General features: G+C 39.9%; 1 pseudogene; it reads left to right on the top strand.

The window, feature by feature from the left end:
- Positions 1 to 15,966, top strand: part of LOC138853350 (adipokinetic hormone/corazonin-related peptide receptor variant I-like) — a 228,066-nt pseudogene that overhangs the window by 119,181 nt on the left and 92,919 nt on the right.

Below are 15,966 nucleotides of genomic sequence, written 5' to 3'. Positions count from 1 at the left end.
AAGATTCTTTCTTGTAAAAGTCAGGCCTTGAATAAATTAAAGTGTGTAAACCAGGCAGTTAATCAGTCTGCTCCAACAAATAAGATGTCTTTGCCAAAACTCCCAGAATTATGTTTACCTGTATTTAATCCTGGAGAAAACTGGGAGGAGTTTTGGTCAATTTTTAAAACAGCTGTGCATGACAGGAGTGACCTAGCCTGTGTAACTAAATTATTTTACCTAAAAGGACAGGTAAGAGGAGATGCTCACATACTCATACAAGCCTTTCCCAATGTAGATGACTCTTACAAGGAAGCAGTTGACTTGTTGAAGGTCATTTATGGTAATATAGAACAAAGTAGGTTGGATCTAGTGAATATCATTGTTAATTTAAAATCTCCAGATCACACTTACAAAGGTTTACAACAGTTTAGAGTTAAACTGGAGTGCACTCTCAAAACTTTAAGTAATAAATATAATCTGAAGGAATCAGATTGGTTATTGAGTGCCATTGTACAGAATAAATTAAGCTGTAAAACACTTCAATGGCTCTCGAACAAGTATCATAAGGGTTATTTTGGTCTGGAGGAAATAAGACTAGGTCTACAAGAATTAATTGTTCAGTTGCAGACCAGCCAACCAACTCAGTTTAAAGATGCAACACATAATAACTCTGAGGTGTCTGTCAAGTTTCACAAAGGGAAAAATTATCCCACTGGTAATAATCAAAATTCATTTCCTAAAAATAGTTGCATAGGTACATATCAAGTAGCAGGAATCAGAAATAATGATTCTCCACAAGGTAAGAAGAATAAGTACCCTCCTAAGAGTAGCCCAGTTAATAAGAAACCAGTCAAAGAAAAGAGAGATTGTCTTTTCTGCAAGGGTACTCATTTTTCTAAGAATTGCAATGCATACAATTCATGGGATGATAAAGTTGAAAGACTGGAGGAACTTGACAGATGTATCAGGTGTTTAGGTAATCATAATGTAAAGGATTGTCATGAACATTAAAATGGTATAAAATACCGACAGATTGTTAGGTAAGACACATATGCAACATAAAGATACCTAACTGTTGCATATGTGTCTTACCTAACAAGGATTGTTATGCCAAATTAAACAACTGTTATGAATGTCACAAAGGAAGACACCATATAGTCTTGTGTATAGGTCTATATGATAATGTTGATAATAATGATAACGTTGACAATCCTGACACAACAGTAGCTAATGTAAAAATTGCTGCTAATGTTAATAATGATGGTTTTGCTGAAGTAGCCTTACCTGTGTTACAGGTAAAAATTGATGATAAAAGGCATAAATCAAAAAATGTAAATGCATTATTGGATCAGGGATCCCAGCTTACTTTCATAAAATGTAAATGTCTTGATGGTATGAAAGTACAGATGGGAGATCCCACAACTTTAAAATTATCTGGTTTTCTCTCGGATAAAAGGTCTCAATTGTATGACACTGTTTATGTAACTGTCAGGTTGAGCAATGAGAAAAAAACGTGTTAATGCAGTAATTGTAGATAGACTTCCAGAGAAAATATCTACAGCAGGGCTTAGTAAAGCTACAGAAAGACTTTCACATAATGTAAATTTAGCACCTTCTGGGGTAAATGATTATTCTGTAGGCCCAATAAATATTTTGATAGGGTATGGTAAAGAAATGTGGTGTCACCCTTTTGAAGACTGCAGGAGGCCATGTAATGTATGGTAGGATTCCTCGTAATAATAATTCATGACTAGAGGAAACTACAAATACCATAACTGTGTGTCTTACTCATGAAGTCGTACCCCAGTATAATTCTTCCACAGAGGATGGTGTTGAGCCAGTGCATAAATTGTGGGAATTAGACAGCATTGGAATAAATGTAAATGAAGAAAGTCCAGACGATTCTTTTACTCAAGATCAATACCTGAGAGATGTAAAATTTGAATCTGGACAATACTGGGTACGACTTCCGTGGAGACTGAACCATCCAGAATTGCCCACTAATTACAGAATGGCATATGGACAGTTAAAGGCTCAGCTCCACGAACTGAGTAAGACACCAGAATTGTTAACTGCCTATAATGAAATAATTGTTGAGCAGTTAATTAATAAATTTATAGAAGAGGTACCTCCTGAGCAAGCCAAAATTTATGGTCACTATTTGCCACATCACGGAGTGAAGAAGGATTCTAAGACCACTCCTCTGAGGATTGTGTTTAATTGTAGTGCCAGAAGTAACAAAAATGTACCTAGTTTAAATGACTGTTTGATGACAGGACCGTCGTTGACGGAAAAATTACGAGATATCTTATTAAATTTCAGAGTGAAGCATTATGCCTTTATTGCTGACATAAGTAAAGCTTTCCTGAGAGTGGGTTTACAAGAGGCTGACCGGGATTGTACCTGCTTCTTATGGCCTGAGAATCCTAGTGACCCACTTAGCCCTCTGAAAACCTTTCGCTTTAGGAGCGTATTATTTGGTGTTACATCCAGTCCGTTCCTACTTCAAGTGACGATAAATGCACACCTTAAATGTATGGGAAGTCCAATGAGTAAAGTAATGAGCAAACAATTTTATGTGGACAATTTCCTGGGTGTGACATCAACTGAAGAGGAACTGTTAATGACTTATGGAGAGGCTAATAAAATAATGCAAAGTGCAAATATGCCTCTGAGGGAATGGAATAGTAATTCGTCCAAATTAAAGGACAAAATAAGTAAAGATTTCCCTGGAGATTAAGTGTCAAAATGTAGTAATGTATTGGGATTAACTTGGGATACTGAGAGAGATTTGTTAACGTTAATACATAATAATTACAGTATGCCCAATAAATTAACTAAGAGAGTCTTGCTTGCTGAAGTTTCCAAATGTTTTGATCCACTAGGTTTAGTGTCACCCATTACTATAAGAGGGAAATTATTAATTCAGGAAGCATGGAAACTTGAATGTGTTTGGGATGAAATTCTACCTGAGGAATTCATTAACAGGTTGGAGGAATTAATTGGTGATTATGAGAAAATTCCAATGTTGGAGTTCCCACGCCAGGTGGCCAATCCAAATGGGAAAAATGTACTCCACATTTTTTGTGATGCTTCAAAATTGGCATATGGAGCAGTTGCTTGCCTTCAATGTAATAGTGTTATTTCTCTTGTTATGTCTAAGGCTAAAGTGTCTCCAATTAAATCACGTACCTTACCTCAGTTGGAATTAACAGCCATTTATGTAGGTGTCAAATTAGCTAATTATATAAGAAATAAGTTGCAGGAGATAAATATTAGCTACATTGTAATTTGGTCTGATAATGAGGTATCCTTACAATGGATTCGTAATGGAAACAGTAAAATTGTGTATGTACAAAACAGAGTCGCTGAAATTAATCAGATGCAAGAGAAGTATAATAGTTTGGGTCAGCATATGTTAACATTTAATCATATACCTGGTGAGGAGAATCCAGCTGATTTCTTGTCTCGAGGTTTACCTTATGCTAAATTTGTAAATGCTGTATCATGGTTTAAAGGACTGAGCTGGTTGGTAAATAAAGCTAATTGGCCTGTACAAAAGGCGTATATTGCTCCTGTTGAAATTACTGTGATCACCGCTCCAATAGTTTGTCCTCCCTTAGCCATTGATATAAATAGGTATTCTTCTTTACCCAAACTAATCAATGTAACTAAGTTGGTGTTTAAATTTCTAAACAAGATGAAGATCTCATATAAGTTTTCACATCCTCTTGAATATTGGATAAAGAGGGTACAGGAAGAAATTTATGGAAATGAGATTAAATTGATGATGGAAAGAAAAATTGTGAAAGGTTCCATAACACAGAAATTGGGGCTGTATTTAGAGAACAATGTAATTAGGTGCAGAGGTAGGTTACAAAATGCTGAATTGGGTGATTATGCTAAACACCCTATCTTACTGCCCAAAACTCATCATATAACAAATTTAATTGTTCTAAATGCCCACAAAAATTTAATGAATGGTGGGGTACAAGATACCTTAAATTGTATTAGGGAAACTTTCTGGATTCCACAAGGATGGCAAAGTGTAAAAAGGATGATTAAATCTTGTGTAATATGTCGCCGTGTGGATGCTAGATCCTGTATGTACCCAGCTCCTCCACCATTGCCAAATGATCAATTTGAGTCGTTTTACAACAAACTCCGCCCGGCCACTTTGTGGAAAATATTGTATATATTTTCCAGAAATACAGAAGTTATATGTAAATAGATGGCCATACTGTATTTAATAAAAAACTATGTTATCGAAAATGGGAAGCCTGCGCATGCGCAGTGGAGACTCGCCATTGTTGTTTTGAATTGAGTAACAGACGTTAGTTAATAATGTGAAGGATTTTCATGCTCTAGAGGTAAAATTGGGCTGACACCTCTCAAATAGGAGGCGAAATTGTTGGATATGCATTCCTGCATAACTTGAGATATCAGGCGACAGGATAAGACAGCTCCAGGAACCTCAGATAAGTCTGTGATGTTGTAACTCTGGCCAGTGTTATTTTCATATATAGACAGAGGTTTTCTGAGTATGATACACCTTGATCTCCAGTCAAATTGGTGAGTGATATTAAGATATATTCTCCTTCTGTTATGCATATGTGTATATATATAATCTATTTTTAATTTTAATATACAGTCCACAAATTTATATATTTACCAGCATTCCTGGTGATACATATTTCATTTGTAATTAATAGGTCTAGAGCAACTTGTGGATATGACAGTTGTAGGTATCGAAGGGGGACATTTTTTGCGACCTAGGTGTCCCAAATGCCTACTTGTCTAACTGATAAATAATAATTACCTTTGTTCAATTACTGTTATGTACATAATGATACATTCAGATAAATGTAATTTTCCACAAAGATCACAGTAAACAGGTGATATCACAATATGCAGAACAGTGAAAAAACAGTGATCTCCAAGCGATTTCGTGATTTCTCACATTTTCAAGGAACTGTAAAAATTATAGATTAGCGAAAGACTCGTTGCTCACCTTGCAAAACTTAAGAACTTTATGATATGCAGGTGGTTAAGGACTTGTCTGCTTTAAGATTTTAACATTTTGAATATATCTTAAACTCTTTTCAATTTTTTTAATTATAAATGAATCCAGTCTGTAATACTAAAGCAATACTCATTTTCAGTTTTTTATGAAGCTTTATTCTATTATATTTTATCCATGGACGTGCATGGACGTGCATGGACGTGCATGGACGTGCATGGACGTGCATGGACGTGCATGGACGTGTATGGACGTGCATGGACGTGCATGGACGTGCATGGACGTGCATGGACGTGCATGGACGTGCATGGACGTGCATGGACGTGCATGGACGTGCATGGACGTGCATGGACGTGCATGGACGTGCATGGACGTGCATGGACGTGCATGGACGTGCATGGACGTGCATGGACGTGCATGGACGTGCATGGACGTGCATGGACGTGCATGGACGTGCATGGACGTGCATGGACGTGCATGGACGTGCATGGACGTGCATGGACGCGCATGGACGTGCATGGACGTGCATGGACGTGCATGGACGTGCATGGACGTGCATGGACGTGCATGGACGTGCATGGACGTGCATGGACGTGCATGGACGTGCATGGACGTGCATGGACGTGCATGGACGTGCATGGACGTGCTTGATAACTCACCTTCTTGACCAATCGACCGATAATCAAGGGGAAGCGCTAAACTCGTAGGATTATACAGCGCCTGGGGAAGGGCTGTGGAAGGCATTCAGGCTTAATTCGGGGAACTGGAGCACAGATCCAATTCCTTAAATCAAGAGCCCCTCACCAACATCAAGGAACCTTCCTGAGGGGTCAGCTTCTTGAGAATCAATTAGATGGTTTTAATCTCACATGAATAAACAGGTCATTAGAATGTTCAATTTTAATGCTATATTTATGTTGTTGTAATCTTACTTCAAGACTTACCAATCTGACCATAATAAACTATTCTATTTTTTTACGAGCAAACTTATAGACAACCGTCAGTATATTTTGGGGTATTTTTTATCCAAAGTTTTTATTACTGTATCAAGATTCGTAAATAGAAATTTGGTATTAAGCTTCTTAAGTAGAGAAGAAGCTATAACAAGAAAGTTTTCATGGTAAGGGAAGACCATTTTTTTGGGGGTGAATAAGGTTATTTTTTTTTTAAATTTAAAAAAAGTATTTTTAGACATTTTAAAAGATTTTTCAATTAAATGTTTTTTCTGGTATTTTAGATTCTCTATTTCATAATTAAAGAAAAATCTAATGAACTGCGCTGCAAGTTCGTAGATTTGAATACAGAAAGTTTAACTATCATGATGTGAAGAATAATAGTTTTTGTAGCTGAATGGTTCAGAGAACCGACATGTTGATAAATTAGACACATGTGCAACTCTTGGGTATCTTTATTGTGGAAACGTTTCGCCACACAGTGGCTTCATCAGTCCGTACGTAGGAGAAACTTGAAGAACAGGAGGAGAATGAGGTAATCAGTCCCTCAACCTTGAGTCGATGTGTTCAGTCCATCAATCTTGAGTAGAATGCCTCTCCGCTGATATGCCGCATTCTATTCAAGATTGATGGACTGAACACATCGACTCAAGGTTGAGGGACTGATTACCTCATTCTCCTCCCGTTCTTCAAGTTTCTCCTACGTACGGACTGATGAAGCCACTGTGTGGCGAAACGTTTCCACAATAAAGATACCCAAGAGTTACACATGTGTCTAATTTATCAAGAATAATAGTGCCCATAAGAACTTATTTTTTTATTTTCTGTAAATTTTAAATTTAAAATAATGGTTCTCCTTAACAATTAAAACATCTAGAAAAGGCAGTTTGTAATCTTGCTCAAACTGAAGAGCAAAATGTGGAATGAGCTAGAATTATTTAATTTAAGAAGGAAATGGGTTATATTCTTAGGCATTAGATACAAATCATCGTATCTGTACCACTTAGTTTAACTGGGAAGGATTTGGCAATCTTGCTTCCAAATATTCTATGTACAAATTACTAAAGGACAGGTGGGAGGATTTGCTATTGCCATACCAAGTTCTGAGAGTAAAACTAGTCATTAAACAAACTGTATCAACAATATAAAGTTAAGAAGTTCAATGATTGTACTGGTAATGGTAAATTGTAATTAACAAGTTCTTCAGATAGGACACTTAATAAATCAGCTGTGTGAGGGAAAAGTTCATTAGACAGGATTGGTGGAAGTATGAATGGTGGTGGTAGTTGGGCAGTATTCTTGTTCTGTTAGGTGTGGACATTGCTTCCACTAGCTCTCCCTCCTTCACTCTGTGGGAAGTGACACGTGTCCCTCCGACCAGTTCAGTCACTTGGCTTTCGGCTCCCATCAAATCTTTGATTGTCGGCTCGGGTCATCCAACACAGGCGAGAAAAGAGGGGTGGTATTGATCTTAAACAGATCTTACATTCAGTCTGGCATATCTGCCTACACTGGTTCCCCTTCCACACGTAGCTGATTCACAATCAGCTGTTCCCCAGTTATCACCCCACCAACATTTCATGTTGGTTCTCTACTAGCAACTCAACTACTTCACAAGTGTTGTGGTGGTCAGTGTCAGGGGAACGCCTTCCTCCTTATCAAGAAAAAAATGAAAGAATATAGACTCGAGGTTTAATAGTGAAGAATGTCATTAGTGGTTTTTAATTACAATTAAAGTGGCCGTTGTCAGTTCTGGTACAGTGTTTGAACAGGAGTATTTAAGGCCAAGGATGAGTCTCTGTTGAAGAAATAGTGTAGGTTATCCTGGGTGGATGGCATCAATCCAAGTGGTTCAGGATTCTCCTGTACCACTTGGCTGGAGCACCACAAGTAGGATGAAAAAAGCGAGCAGTAGTAGGACTATGTTACTTGGTCCGATAGACAAGTATCTTGCTGCCTTATCTGGCGTCTACCCTGGAAGACCAGCCAGCGGCAGAGCTCATAACAAAGAAAATATACTGGTTACCAAAAGTTAAGCGAGTAACATTTAAGAAAGAACGGGTGGTATACAAAGTCCAACTCATTACTGTTAACCAGGAAAATAAAAGAACAATGAACAGAAAAACTCCTGGTAAATCACCTTACCCGATCAGGAGAAAAGTGGAGAGGAAGTGACTCCAAACTTCAAACCACACCAGGTAAGGTTAATATTACCACGAGTAGAAATTAAAAGACATCAGACACTAGGAACTGGAGTTACGCCTCAGCCCGCTAGATGGAAGTGCGGGCAGTAACTCGCTAATGGTTCCTGGCTGTCTGAACAACCCTAACACCCAATTACAGTATTACCCACTTTCCCCTCACACAGAGGATCCCAGTACCTCTGTTCGTCAGAAACCTTACTCGTGTTGGGGTCACTGTCTACTCAGTGTGTCAACAGTCACGTCCACCTGTGACCCCCCCCCCCTCCTTCCCCCTTATCGTCATCAACAATGGCTCAGCTTTCAAGGACCACAACAGTGCCTCAATCACAACTGCAAAGAAAATGATAGGATGGATAAAGAGAATGTTCAAAACGAGAGATGCCAAGCCAGTGATGATCCTTTTCAAATCACTTGTTCTCTCGAGACTGGAATACTGCTGTACATTAACATCTACATTCAAAGTAGGTGAAACTGCAGATCTAGAGAGTGTACAGAGAACCTTTACTGCATATATCAATTCTATCAAACACCTCAACTACTGGGAACGCTTGGAAGCACTTGACTTGTACTCGCTGGAATGCAGGCGAGAGAGATATATTGTAATAATCTACAGTTGGAAAACCCTAAAAGGAATAGCCCCGAATTTGTACACAGAAATCATTCCCTACGAGAGTAAAAGCCTGGGCAGGCAGTGCAAAATACCGCCAATGAAAAGTAGGGGCGCCATTGGTACACTAAGAGAAATCACCGTAGGTGTCTTTGGCAAGACTGTTCAACAGCCTCCCATCATGCTTAAGGGGAATTACCAATAGGCCCCTGGCTACCTTCAAGAGGGAACTGGACAGATACTTAAAATAGGTACTGGACCAGCCGGGCTGTGGTTTATACAATGGACTATGTGCGGCAGCAGTAACAGTCTGGTTGATCAGGCTCTGGTCCATTGGGAAGCCTGGTCATGGACCGGGGCATGGGGGCCTTGATCCCTGGAATACTCTCCAAGTAGACTCCAGGTAGACTGTCCCGAACTAAAACAATGTTCTTACCTTCACTGACGGAGTTTGTTGTGATGTTCTGAATGGTCGTCTTTAGGATGGTCTTTATTGGAATGGTCTTTGCTGGAGTTTCAATGGAGGTCAACTCAACCTCATCTGCCAGTGCTTCCTTGGTGCTCATGGTGATGTTCCCAGTAGGCAACCCACATTCATCGGGTAGCACAGAAAATGGGATCGAATTTGCCACAGAAACCTTCTTGTTCTTCGTTGTTTCTGTCACATCTTCTGTCTTCTTGATCTTCAACATCGTCCCATGTTGCCCGGCCACTGTCCAGGTACCCCTCCTGACCTGAGGACTCACAACATGAGGATTACTATGAATCCTCTTATTTTCCTCCATCAATCGTCGTATCTCAAGCTTAGCGACCCTAAGCTCTTCCTTAAGCTGCTGGAAAAGTTGTTCCATGGAGGACGTCTTGGTTCATATTCACAGACAGTATATAAGACACCTCCTCACAGAGCTAAGTACAGGCAACCACTGAACTAAGTACAGGCAACCACTGAGCTAAGTACAGGCAACCACTGAGCTAAGTACAGGTCACCACTGTATCAACATTTTTAAATACAACTTCAATATTAAAAGTCTTAAGAAGAGAAGGCATATCAACCAATTGTTCATATTTTTAGCTGAATAAGGTTGGTTGTCCCATTTTGAATTGTAAAAAGTATTTCTGGCAATTTTAAAAGATTTATCAATCAAGTTTTTTGGGCATTTTAGATCCTTAACTATTTCATAAATTTTGGATATTTCTTCATTTATGAACTCTGGACTACAGATACGTAAAGTTCTCAAAAACATTGATGAGGAAAACCGACAGTTTAACAAGAATATAGTGTACATAGTGTACATAGTGTACATAGTGTACACAGGAGCAGTTATTTGTAGGTTTCCTGTAAATTTTAAATTTAAAATCATTATTACCTTTAATAATTAAAACATCCAGGAAAGACAATGAGTTATTTTCTTCGAACCCAACAGGTTTCTCATCAATGTTTTTGAGAACCTTACGTATTTGTAGTCCAGAGTTCATAGATGTAGAAATATCCTAAATTTATGAAATAGTTAATGATCTAAAATACCCGAGAAATGTAATTGATAAATCATTTAAAATTGCTAGAAATACTTTTTACAGTTCAGAAAGGGGACAACCAACCTTATTCAGCTAAAAATATATTGGTTCTCCCTTACTGTATCAACCAACAAAACTTGGTTGATACAGTAAAAAAAAACTTTTGATAAAGAATTCCCCCCAAAATGCTGATGGATGTGTCTATAAGATTCCTTGTAAAATTTGCGATAAAGTTTATTACGGTCAAACTGGTAAAAATCTCGAACTAAGATTAAAACAACATAAACATAGCATTAGAACTGGACAAGATTCCAATGCTCTATTTATTCACGTGAGAGATTTTAACCATCCAATTGATTTTCTAAATGCTGAGAAAGTTGTATCAAGAATATTTATATCATTGGTCAGAATAAATTTATTTAATATTATGATACGTACTTTTTGGATTTGTTCAGATTGATTTCCTCTTATTTATGGCAAAAACAAATTTTCATTCTGCTAATTCTGCCAAAAACACCCTGGCCAAATTGGAACGACATATATATGAGTGTGAAGGTAAGTGTTTGTTTAGGTGTATATACACATACAAATAAATATATAAGAACACGTACTTATGCACAAATATACCTTATTTTCCAAAGTATTTATCTGCATATTCATATATATAATTTACATATATTAATACTCAAATACATCTCTGGATACAATAACACAAAAATACATATAAACATGTACGTAACTGAAAATGAAAATAAGTACAGAAAATCATATATACAAACATATACATTTGTAAAACAAAAATATTTTGAGGCACAGTATTTTTATGACCAGCCTCTCGTATTGCTTGTACGATGACTGAAGTGCACGAAGCTGGACTTATGGATTACTGGGAAACCTTTCTTGCCTCCCGCAGCTGACCTTTCGCCCCTGACCTGGTTTTTTGTCTATCTGGCAGGTTCTGCTTCGACAGGTCAGCTGCTGCTCTGCTGGACGAGAAGGTCAAGAAAGGTCTGTTCATTTTTGCCTGTTTCAATTCCTGTGTCAATCCTATGGTCTACGGCATCTTTAATTTCTGCAAGAAGCAGCAGCCTATGGTACGTGTATATGTACTTAATTATTTGTGTGTGTGTGTGTGTGTGTGTGTGTGTGTGTGTGTGTGTGTGTGTGTGTGTGTGTGTGTGTGTGTGTGTGTGTGTGTACTCACCTATTTGTGGTTGAAGGTGTCAAGACTCAGCTCCTGGCCCCTGTGTGTGTGTGTGTGTCCTCTTAACATTTGAACTCACCTATTTTGTGAACTCAGGGATCAAATCTTAGCTCCTGGCCCTCCTCTCAGCAGGCAGCTACTGGGTTTTTCCCTCTCCTGTGTATAGATCCTGCCTCTTCCACTTCACTCTAAAGATTTTTCTACTTTCTGATAATTGTAAGGCTAAATAAGTATTTCCTAACATCCCTGTGACTTACCTGTGTTTCTGACCTTCCGCTGTCTCCTCGAGTACCTTAGACCAGCCTCTCTAACTGAACTGTCATGTAACCTTTGTCATTCCCTCTCAATATTCTGTACAATGTAATTATGTCATCCAGGGTCCTTGTGTCCTGTAATATCATTAGGTTTAGCTACTTTAGTTTCTCCTCGTAACTCATACCTCGTAGCTCTGGGACTAGTCTCGTTGCTAACCTTTGCGCTTTTCCCAACCTTTTTGTAGTCAGATTTGGGTACCATTCTGGTGCTGGATAATCCAAGATGGGCCTGACTTGTGACGTGTATAAGTACACAGAATGACTCCTTGTTACTTCCTATGGTGGTTATTCGGCTGAAGTGTGTCTCAGGTGATATGCTCGACAATATCCTCACTCTGTGATCCTTCACCTTCAGGGAGGTTTGCAGTATTTGCCCTCTGAGCCTGTACTCTGTTTCCAGTCACCTCTGCACTTTCTCAGTTTACAAGACTCTACATTTTCTGGAGATAATTCTAATAACCATTTGTCAGTCGAACCTTGTTCCTTGTCCAGATCCATTTGTAGTTTTGCTTGGTCTGTTCCTATTTGCATTCTTCTCAATAGAGTTTCACGTCTTCTGAGCACAGGGATAACTTTGACTTAATTTCGTCAGTCATGTCATTTTCATGCACAAGGAGAAGTATTTGTCAAAATACTGACCCTTTTGGAATCCCAGTCGTTACATCTGCACATTCCAACACCTCGTCACTATCAATAATGCATTCCGCCCTTTCTGTTAAATTAAGAATTCTTTGATCCACTGTAGTATTTTCCTTGTTATTCCTACCTGCACCTCTAATATTTGTCCCAGTAATGTGTCAACCTCATTACATTCCAAACATATGTAGTCCATCCATATCTCCTGCCCACCATTTGTTTTTTGCCATTCAACTCTTGTAGACTTGTGAGAATGGTTAATAATTTCTAAAACCATGTTGTCTGTTTGCTTTGAATTCTCACCTTTACAGGTGATCCACTACTTTCCTCCTGATAACCTCCATAACCTCACTGTATTATAATGACACTGTTCTCTAGCTTAATACTACCTGTCTACTCATTTTTAAAATAGCCAGACATCTGGCAGCAGCCCTGTTTCAGCAGACATGTGATGAATGGTTTCGAAAACCGACAAGTTGACGAGACACTTACGCAACATATGGGAATCTTTATTGAGGAAACTTTGTATTGGACTGATGAAGCCACTGTGTGGCGAAACGTTTCCTCAATAAAGATTCCCATAGGTTGCATAAGTGTCTCAAACTTCAACTGACCTGTTGAAGATCATGGCTAGTGGTTCAGATTGTTCTTCTGTTCCCTCTCTCAGAACCTATGTGGAGATGTTTGTCTGGTCACATTGTCTTGAAGGTAAATAACTCGCTCTACAGTTTCATCATCTCATCTCCCATTGTGTATTGTATCCAATACTCTTTATAGTGCTCTTCCTCTTTGACTCTTTGTAAGTGTTCCTGATTTCACTGGGAATGCCTCCTTAATTTTTTTTTTCAGCTTTTCGCAGACTTCCTGGTTATTTCTAGTGAGCTCCCCTCCTTCCTTCTTCAGCCTTATTACTTGATCCTTCATAGTTGTCTGCTTTCTGATGCGGCTGTATAGTAACTTTAGTTCAGACTTGACTTTCGATGCTAACTCAATCTCAAATGGTCTTTCAGCCTCTCTTATCCATGCGTGTTCGTTTCTGGCACTGCTGCTCATACCTTTGTTTACCTGTGTTCTATACTTCTTAAATTTCTTCCGTGCCCTTCCACTTGTAGCTTTTCGCTCTTTACACTTCTTGCTTCTGTTTTATTAGCTTCTTGGTATGAACTTCTTCTCTTTCTCCCATCAATTTTATTTACAAACTCCATGATTTCTTTCAATGTCTTTTCCTCTACCTTCCTTAAAACAACATTCCTCTTAAAAGTTGGGGCTAGCCTGTGTAGTCTGTTTGAAGTTAGGTTTTTCCTTGTTACCCTGTGTGTTACCCAGTGTGTTACCCAGTGTGTTACCCAGTGTGTTACCCAGTGTGTTACACTGTGTGTTACCCTGTGTGTTACCCAGTGTGTTACCCAGTGTGTTACCCAGTGTGTTACCCAGTGTGTTACCCAGTGTGTTACCCAGTGTGTTACACTGTGTGTTACCCTGTGTGTTACCCAGTGTGTTACCCAGTGTGTTACCCAGTGTGTTACCCAGTGTGTTACCCAGTGTGTTACACTGTGTGTTACCCAGTGTGTTACCCAGTGTGTTACCCAGTGCGTTACCCAGTGTGTTACACTGTGTGTTACCCAGTGTGTTACCCAGTGTGTTACCCAGTGTGTTACCCAGTGTGTTACACTGTGTGTTACCCAGTGTGTTACCCAGTGTGTTACCCAGTGTGTTACCCAGTGTGTTACCCAGTGTGTTACACTGTGTGTTACCCAGTGTGTTACCCAGTGTGTTACCCAGTGCGTTACCCAGTGTGTTACACTGTGTGTTACCCAGTGTGTTACCCAGTGTGTTACCCAGTGTGTTACACTGTGTGTTACCCTGTGTGTTACCCAGTGTGTTACCCAGTGTGTTACCCAGTGTGTTACCCAGTGTGTTACCCAGTGTGTTACACTGTGTGTTACCCAGTGTGTTACCCAGTGTGTTACCCAGTGTGTTACCCAGTGCGTTACCCAGTGTGTTACCCAGTGTGTTACCCAGTGTGTTACCCAGTGTGTTACCCAGTGTGTTACCCAGTGTGTTACCCAGTGTGTTACCCAGTGCGTTACCCAGTGTGTTACCCAGTGTGTTACCCAATGTGTTACCCAGTGTGTTACCCAGTGTGTTACCCAGTGTGTTACCCAGTGTGTTACCCAGTGTGTTACCCAATGTGTTACCCAGTGTGTTACCCAGTGTGTTACCCAGTGTGTTACCCAGTGTGTTACCCAGTGCGTTACCCAGTGTGTTACCCAGTGTGTTACCCAATGTGTTACCCAGTGTGTTACCCAGTGTGTTACCCAGTGTGTTACCCAGTGCGTTACCCAGTGTGTTACCCAGTGTGTTACCCAGTGTGTTACCCAGTGTGTTACCCAGTGTGTTACCCAGTGTGTTACCCAGTGTGTTACCCAGTGTGTTACCCAGTGTGTTACCCAGTGTGTTATCCAGTGCGTTACCCAGTGTGTTACCCAGTGTGTTACCCAGTGTGTTACCCAGTGTGTTACCCAGTGTGTTACCCAGTGTGTTACCCAGTGTGTTACCCAGTGTGTTACCCAGTGTGTTACCCAGTGTGTTACCCAGTGTGTTACCCAGTGTGTTTCAGTATTACGAAGTTGGTTACATCAAGGGGCCTCTAATATTCATTGTCTCTTAATTAGGGTAACTTAGGGTGAATACAAGGCCCAGCCTCAATGGCTCCCCACCCGTCTCTCTCATGTGTCTCACATGATGACCCCAATATGTGTGTGTGTGTGTGTGTGTGTGTGTGTGTGTGTGTGTGTGTGTGTACTCACCTAGTTGTACTCACCTAGTTGAGGTTGCAGGGGTCGAGTCCAAGCTCCTGGCCCCGCCTCTTCACTGGTCGCCACTAGGTCACTCTCCATGAACCGTGAGCTTTATCATACCTCTGCTTAAAGCAATGTATGGATTCTGCCTCCACAACATCGCTTCCCAAACTATTCCACTTCCTGACTACTCGGTGGCTGAAGAAATACTTCCTAACATCCCCATGATTTATCTGTGTCTTCAACTTCCAACTGTGTCCCCTTGTTTCTGTGTCCCATCTCTGGAAAATCCTGTCTTTGTTCACCTTGTCAATTCCTCTCAGTATTTTGTATGTCGTTATCATGTCCCCCCATCTCTCCTGTCCTCCAGTGTCGTCAGGTTGATTTCCCTTAACCTCTCCTCGTAGAACATACCTCTTAGCTCTGGAACTAGTCTTGTTGAAAACCTTTGCACTTTCTCTAGTTTCTTTACGTGCTTAGCTAGATGTGGGTTCCAAACTGGTGCCGCATACTCCAATATGGGCCTAACGTACACGGTGTACAGGGTCCTGAACGATTCCTTATTAAGATGTCGGAATGCTGTTCTGAGGTTTACTAGGCGCCCATATGCTGCAGCTGTTATTTGGTTGATGTGCGCTTCAGATGTGCCTGGTGTTATACTCACCCCAAGATCTTTTTCCTTGAGTGAGGTTTGTAGTATCTGGCCCCCTTGACTGTACTCCGTCTGCGG

Source organism: Cherax quadricarinatus, chromosome 28 (assembly GCF_038502225.1).
Source record: "Cherax quadricarinatus isolate ZL_2023a chromosome 28, ASM3850222v1, whole genome shotgun sequence".
In the NCBI taxonomy this organism is placed as follows: Eukaryota; Metazoa; Arthropoda; class Malacostraca; order Decapoda; family Parastacidae; genus Cherax; species Cherax quadricarinatus.
This window is presented reverse-complemented; position numbering and strand designations above follow the sequence as displayed.